Here is a 7887-nt window from a genome sequence, read left to right as displayed (position 1 = left end):
TGAACCCTTCCCGATCACTGACCCCTACCATTTGTCTCACAGTGTAACAATAGATTGGCGCTCACACATATGTTAGGGTTTGGCCGAGCTTCTCCTCCGACTTGTGGCATGCGTACGGTGACCATATTAACCAACGTAAAATAAAGGACATTTTTTTCAAAATGATTTGGGAATACATACATACTAATTGTATTATAAAAGTACCTTACCCATATCGTAATTTAAATCAAATATTTACCAGGTAATTTATATTATTTAATTGTAAAAGTTCCCCTGCTGTAGCGAAAAATTAAACCAACTCTTTTCAAGAACTTCGCCGTTCTTTGCTACCAAAATGCGTTTTCCATAATTCATACTGCACGACGAAGCCAGCACATAGTGGTTCAAAATTAGAATTTAATGTTCATAATTCACCGGAGCCTTAGGTTAGGTTAGGTTATCCTGGCTGCCCTCATCCGTACAGGAAAAGGGCACACCGGAGCCTTCATTTTTCAACCAATTTTTACTAAAAACCAAAAAAATATATATCCTTTGGTGAACATTTTTTTATAACATTTCAAATTTTTTTTGTAATTTTTTCGTTTTGGGAGAACCATACAATTGTTTTCAACTAGTTTTTGTTACTTTTTCTGCATTTTGTACTAAAAAATTTAATATTATCAAATAAAAGTTCACAAACCAGGCTCACCTGGTGTCTTGCAAATATTGTAAGCTGTCATAAAAAAAAAAAAAATTATCAAATTAAGTGAAAAATTAAGGCTCCAGTGAATTACGAACACTAAATGCCAGTTTTTAATCACTGTGCAACAGGAGGTTTATTGTTTTCTTTCAGTGGAACTGGAAACTCAGCGTACAACACGATCCTGGGCACAACTCCCCCTATGCTTTATAGATTGTACAAAGATTACCGATTAAATAGAAACCCTTAAGTGGGGTGCGAAACAAACTGGCGAAAGTTTTCATTCTATTTTATAATGGACATTTTTATTTTTCATATTCTATGTTTAAAAATTTACCTCTGAAAAATGCAGAGCTGATTTAAAGGACAATTTAAGAAATAAAGGACAAAAAGCGTCCTTTATTTAAAAAAAAATTATATAGGACAGGGGGTTAAAATAAAGGACTGTCCTTTAAAATAAAGGACGGATGGTCACCGTAGGCATGCGCCTTGATGTTGTCACATAAATCGCAGGGGCCTACAGTTTTACGCCGACTCCGAACGGCGATTGTATTTTTATGAGAAGCTGTTTTTCATGGCAGAAATACACTCGGAGGTTTGCCATTGCCTGCCGAGGGACGACCGCGGTTTTTAACTTTTTTCTATATTAATTTGCGATGTTGCTTTGACCAGGGCATAAACCCAGGTGCTGCGGAGTGAAAGCGCGCACTGCTCACCACTACGCCACAGCGGCCGATCATTTAGCAGATTTAAAAAATAATAATTAATTAAATCGGCAACCATTGCGATTTATAATCGTTACTTAACAGCTCCGAATAGATTAACCTTTAATATTTTAATACACTTTATGTTATTTGGAACAACTGCTAAAGTTGGTCTAGTGAAATAAAAATGGCCGCCAATCTCTTTGGCGCGAGTATGCGCGGATTTTCTTTTCGTAGATCCATAAAAGGACCTTTGCATTAGTTTTTGGTAAAGGAATGAAGATCCCACTCGGCCCTACTAATAAGTTATACCTTTTTGAAAAAAATATAACCCGTTATTAAGATGTTGATAATTTAGCAACCAAATTTTATTATGTAATATTTCATATAAAATAATTTTTTTTTCATTTTTAAGAAGTAACACCAGACCAGATATTACTTTTATAACGAATGCTCGTATCTATATTTTTTTGACATTATAATTACGGTGACCATTCGTACCAATTTTGAGAAAATTGTCCCGCTGAATATTTTTTAAAAGTCGGGACGTATAAGTGCCCCGATTTTTCATATTTGTACCGATTAAGTCCCGATTTTCAGTGTTTTCTTTATTCATTTATTAAGACTCTCCCTGTACTCTGGCCCAAAAACCATGACAAAACAATTCGTTATGACAATGAACATAGAATATAACTGAGCCATAAACATAGCCATTATGATAGCCATTATTAATAATATAATAATAGAATTAATGATATTATAAAAGATAATACTAATACCCTCACAAAAACCGTGGATATAAAAAAAATAAGCTGTAGATAGATTGGCGAATATATAAATAGGGAAGACATTTTAGATTTCTTTGGCTATTTCCCTTTCGATTATTTAATGTTTATTCATTTTTATGAAAGTGTGGCTCGTTATCTAACAAAGACCATGCAAGTCAAAATTTCAAACTTTGTATAAAAATTAGCATGATTCGACAAACTCTCATACAAATTTTAAGCTTTTTAATTAGATTTCTTAGAAACATTCTGAGTACGCAGTTTTGTAACCTATTCAATTCCAAAAGCAAATTTTAAGTAGCTGGGACTTACTACTGCTATTTGGTAAATTTTGTGGAAGGTTTTGCTCATTTTCTCCAAACAAAAAAAATTGTTGAACATACTGTGTATGGAAGAAAATGCGTGAACAAAAAATTGTCAAAAATCAACGGTAAGTCGAAGCTTCTTCCAACTTGCATTTTAATATACTAAAATTTAATGGGCTACAAAACTGCACCTCAACCCAATTCTAGAAAATCTGATAAAAATGTTTCAAATTGTGATGAACATTTGTTAAAATTTTTATAAATGTTCTACAAATTTTTAAATTTTGATTTAGATGTTTTTACATAGTAACTTACAGTTACGATCACTGAAATAGTAGTGCGCCGTTGTGAGGTGCATTATGCCCTTGATGTCGCATACTACGCGATATTGGAATCGAGTTTTTTTTCAATTATCATCTTTAGTGTATGATTTAACTCTATGCAAATTTCAAACCGTTCAACAGCTACGTTTCAATTTTTTTAGAAGTATCCCCTGTTGTGAGCGGCATTTAAGACGAGCAGTGAAATAGTACCGCATAACAAATATTTTAGTTTTTGGAATAAAAAGTATGTTTAATGACTTGGTTTGTTACACATTTAGCCGGAATAGACAAAAGCGCATTTTTGTAATTTTTAATGGTACGAAGTCTGCACCGAGGTCACGAAAAACAAGAAATTACTAAAACCCTTATTAAAAATAGGGAAAACATATAAAGAAGTGGAAAAAATTGGTGGATGTTCAGCCTCCATGATTCGAAATACGTTAACGTATCAAAATAAACCTGAAAAACGGGGTGGTAAGCAGGAATTATCAACGGTAAATTATTAAATATTCGAAGACTCGTCCCACAATGTCAGCTTTAGAAAGTTTGGATAACCTAAAGTTACCATGTAGTGTCCACACATTAAAGAGACAGCTCCAAGAACACAAACTTTGTGCTAGAAGTCCACGTAAAGTACCGATTTTGAAAAAAAATCATGTGATACGCAAACTAGATTTTGCCAAAAAACACTTGGATTGGCCTATTCGGAAGCGGAGGGACATTCTGTGGACGGATGAGTCAAAAATTTTTATATACAGTGGTAAAGGCTCGGCAGTTCGTAAGGCGCCCCCCAAATATGGAATATCATTCAAGGTACACTGCAAAGATGTTTAAGCATGGAGGCCAGTATTATGGTATGGGGATGTTTTTTTCATATCACGGTGTGGGGCCCAATATATTGGATAAGAATTATCAAGGACCAGAATAAGTACGTAAAAACAATGAAGGATGTTATGCTTCCATTCGCTAAAGAGGAAATGCCACTCAAATGGGTACTAGAGCAGGATAACGACCCGAAGCATACAAGTAAGCTAGCAAAATTGTGGTCTCGGGACAACGGAATTGAAGTCATAGAGTGGCCAGCTCAATCTCCTGACCTCAATCCTTAAGAAAACCGTATGAGATCTAAAACCAAAAAATAACCACGAACTATGGGCCGCGCATGGCAGTCAATACCTCAGGAAAGATGTCAACGCCTCGTAGACTCCAAGAGAAATCGTTATGCAGTAGTGATTAAAAACAAGGGTCATGCTACCCAATACTAAGTAATTGTGCTAAATTTTAGTATTAATATTAACATTTTAATACAAATTTAAAACTTTTTGTTATGTACTACTATTTTTCTGCTCGTAGTAGTTTCCACGAAAACCCTTCTTACATGCATTAATTTGTTTAGTGTTTATGTAAATAAAACTCTTTTGACCCCACATTTAGTTATGAAATTGTCCTTCAGTTTTTCAATATAATGAATGCAACTATTATTTTTGTTTTCTAGTAATTTAAAAATATGTTAACCGTAAGTGTACACTACTATTTTAGTGCTCGCAGCTGTATATTTTCATAAAAAAATTATAATCACAATTTTTATCTCTTTGTTTTGTTTTACATAAAACTTTATTAAGCCTTTTTATTCTAAACACAAAATTGTATGTTCGGATTCGATGCTTTAGAATTGTCCCGATTTTTGGCCACAAAAATCTGGTCACTGTAAGTATAATAATTTTTTTTTTACTGTATGTATCATTTTGTCTCGGTGTACAACGGTAATATACAGTTTTTTGTCCAAAAAGATACGAGCGTTAGGAAAGCTATAGACTCATAAAGCTGATGTCAGATACAACTTTGTAGCTCTGCGTGACATTTATAACTTTGCCAGCAAAGCGCCAAACTCGGAAGGTATGCCACAATGAATGCCAAGAAAACAATTTTGGATTGCTTTTTTACTCGCCAAAATTGCTGTGGTTTTTATATATTCTGCTTTAAAAATATTAGCAATGTAATTAAGTTTTATTTGCCTACATGAAAACTAGAATTTGGACAAACGAAATAAATATTAAACCGGCTGATTATCAAAGCGCGCAAGAAGATGGGAGTTGGTTATCTTTTCGCTTCGCGCTACAGCTTTAACGATCTGTGTGGCATGCTTTGCGCATTTTCATACAATTCATCTTATCTATCAAAGCTACGGTAACCATATTAACCAACGTAAAATAAAGGACATTTTTCTTTCAAAATGGTTTAGGAAAATATTTACCAGTTAATTAACCGATTCCGAAAAATGAAGCCAAAGTCCTTTTCAAGGACTTCACCATCCTTTGCTGCCAAAATGCGTTTACCATAATTCATACCGCACGCCGAAGCCGGCACACAATGGTTCAAAATTGGAATTTAATGTTCATAATTCACCGTTGTCTCCATTTTTGAACCAACTTTTACTAAAAACCAAAAAAAAAAAAATAATAAATTTCGGTGAAAATTTTTTATAACATTTAAATTTTTTTATAACATACAATTGTTTTCAAGATTACCTATTAAATAAAAACCCTCAAGTGGAGTGCGAAACGAACTGGCGAAGGTTTTCATTATATTTTATAAGGGACATTTTTAGTTTTCATATTCTGTGTTTAAAAATTTACCTCTGAAAAATACAGAGCTGATTTAAAGGACAGTTTAAGAAATAAAGGAAAAAAGGCGTCCTTTATTTTGAAAAAAATTATAAAGGACAGGGGGTTAAAATAAAGGACTGTCCTTTAAAATAAAGGACTGTCCTTTAAAATAAAGGACTGTCCTTTAAAATAAAGGACGGATGGTCACCGTAATCAAAGCGAATCTGTCACGCAAAGCGAAGCAAAAGTTGTTGTGGCATCTTAACTTTTAAACATGGTTTCTCCGACCACTGTGCGACTTTATAATATGCAAATAAAAGTGTCTACTTAAATCTAGAATTCTAAATTTAATTAACTAAAGCACGCTCGCATGTGTCCAAACCGGAAATTAACTCAACATCGACAGCTGCATTCGAGTAACAAATTTAGACAGGTTGGAATAAAACCTTTTATTTATTGGTATTATAATTTTGACTAAAGTTTCTCAACAATTGTTAGCAATTGAGCCGTTTTTTATAAGTCCACTTCTGGAAAAAAAAATTTGTTAATGATAATTTCAGTAAGGTACATATACATATTTTCTTTTTATATTTGATTTATTGATAAAGTAATCAAAAGAAACTAAGCTTTACTCCACATCAGAGTGTCCAGATTTGGCGATTTTGTGCCAATTTGGCGATTTTTGTGGATATTTGCGCGTAAAAATTTGGGAAATCGCAATTGGTGATTTTTGGCGATTTTTTCCAATCAAAAACATTTTTTCTAATTATAAAAATATACAAAACTTAGTTTTCCACGATAATTTTACAGAAGAGGCCAATGAACTGCGTGATAAACTTGTTTTAAAAAGCATATTAAAACTGTCAACAATTTTTAATCACCCTAATCGAAGAACTTTTGAAACGATTACCTAGTCAATTAAATACTTTTAAAAAAGCTTTGATTTTGTCACCAGAAAAGTGTGTGAATCACAAGAGGGCGAGTTTCAGGGACCTGCCAATTCACTATTTGACTTTGAAGGAAAGAAAAGCAGCGGAAACTGAATATTTAAATCTTTAACTTTCCCATGAAATAACTTTTTTCAGAACCATTCCATCCGACTTTGAAGAATTTTGGATAATTGCTTACGGAATGAAAACCGCAACAGGCCATAAAATGTTTGGAAATATAAGTAAAGTAGCCTTCATAATTTTATCCTTGCCGCACTCACATGCTTTTGTTGAGCGCGTTTTTTCCGTAACGAATTCAACAAAAACTAAGATTCGAAATAGGATGAGGTTGGAAAGCAGGGACCGTAACGGTTATAACTTTTATTGTAAAAATCACGTTTTAATCGTTATTAACTGAGTTTTATTTTTTGCTGAAAACAACGATTATTTTCTGAGTTTTATTTTTTGCTCAGAAAATATTTAATCGTTACGTCTTAAGTTTTATTTTTTGCTCGGAAAATAATGGTTAAGTTTTAAGTTTTATTTTTTGCTCGGAAAATAATCGTTACGTCTTAAGCATTATTTTTTGCTCATAAAATAATGGTTACGTTTTAAGTTTTATTTTGTGCTCGGAAAATAATCGTTACGTTAAAAAGATTCACATATGTACACTTGTATCCAACTTATAATTTACATACGTATCAACAAGTAAGAAAATAAGTTAGGGCGGAGACGAACATTAAATACCCAGCGCGAATATATATATGTTTTTCACCTTTCCAAGAACTACTGCTACATGGTAAAACTATCACCCCTATTTTAAACATCTTCGATAGAACGTTCAGTTAGACATAATGAGATAAACTTATATATCTAAAATTCCACTTAACTTATATAATCTAAAATTCCAAATAATGTTACTTGTTTTCAAGGGATTGTTGTTAGTATAAATTTTGAGTAAATTAGCGTAAATTTTGAAATATCGAAGATTCAAGCATTTCTGAAATTAGCCGTTATATGAAAAACGGCCGTAATTTTAGTCCGATTTCAATCATTTTCAGCGATTTTCTTTATGTGGCAAGCACAATACCAATACCGATTTTGGTACCTATTGGTAGAACGGTTACCGAGATACATATATGTATGTGATCATATGTCGGCGCTGCCACGCCCATTTTCCAAAATTTATCAAAGCGTATTTCTAGGTAAAGAATTATTGCAAGCATCAATTTTCAATAAATTAGCTTTAGTATTTACTGATTTATCGAAGATGTCGTATTTCTCTAAATTACCGCTACATGGGATGTGGGCGTGGTTATTGTCCGATTTTAAAAATTTTCAGCCATGTGGTATGTTGTACCAAGGCCAACAACTGTGGCAAGCTCAGAAGAAATTGGTGAATTGGCTACCAAGATATATACATGTTATCATAAGCGGTCGTGGCCACGCCCATTTTCAAAAAATTTAGAATATTCTTATTTTTCGTCTAAAAATTATTGTAAATATCGATTACACTGTGAGACAAATGGTAGGGGTCAGTGATCGGGAAGGGTTCA

At 33.2% G+C, this 7887-nt stretch overlaps 1 protein-coding gene across 7 annotated transcripts in view; it reads left to right on the top strand.

Annotated features, from left to right (window-relative positions):
• LOC118738747 (formin-like protein) overlaps positions 1 to 7887 on the top strand; it is a 141258-nt gene that overhangs the window by 28108 nt on the left and 105263 nt on the right. The window lies entirely within an intron of this gene.

This window comes from Rhagoletis pomonella, unplaced genomic scaffold (assembly GCF_013731165.1).
Source record: "Rhagoletis pomonella isolate Grant_MI unplaced genomic scaffold, Rhpom_1.0 Rhpom_scaffold_00005, whole genome shotgun sequence".
Taxonomy (NCBI): Eukaryota; Metazoa; Arthropoda; class Insecta; order Diptera; family Tephritidae; genus Rhagoletis; species Rhagoletis pomonella.
This window is presented reverse-complemented; position numbering and strand designations above follow the sequence as displayed.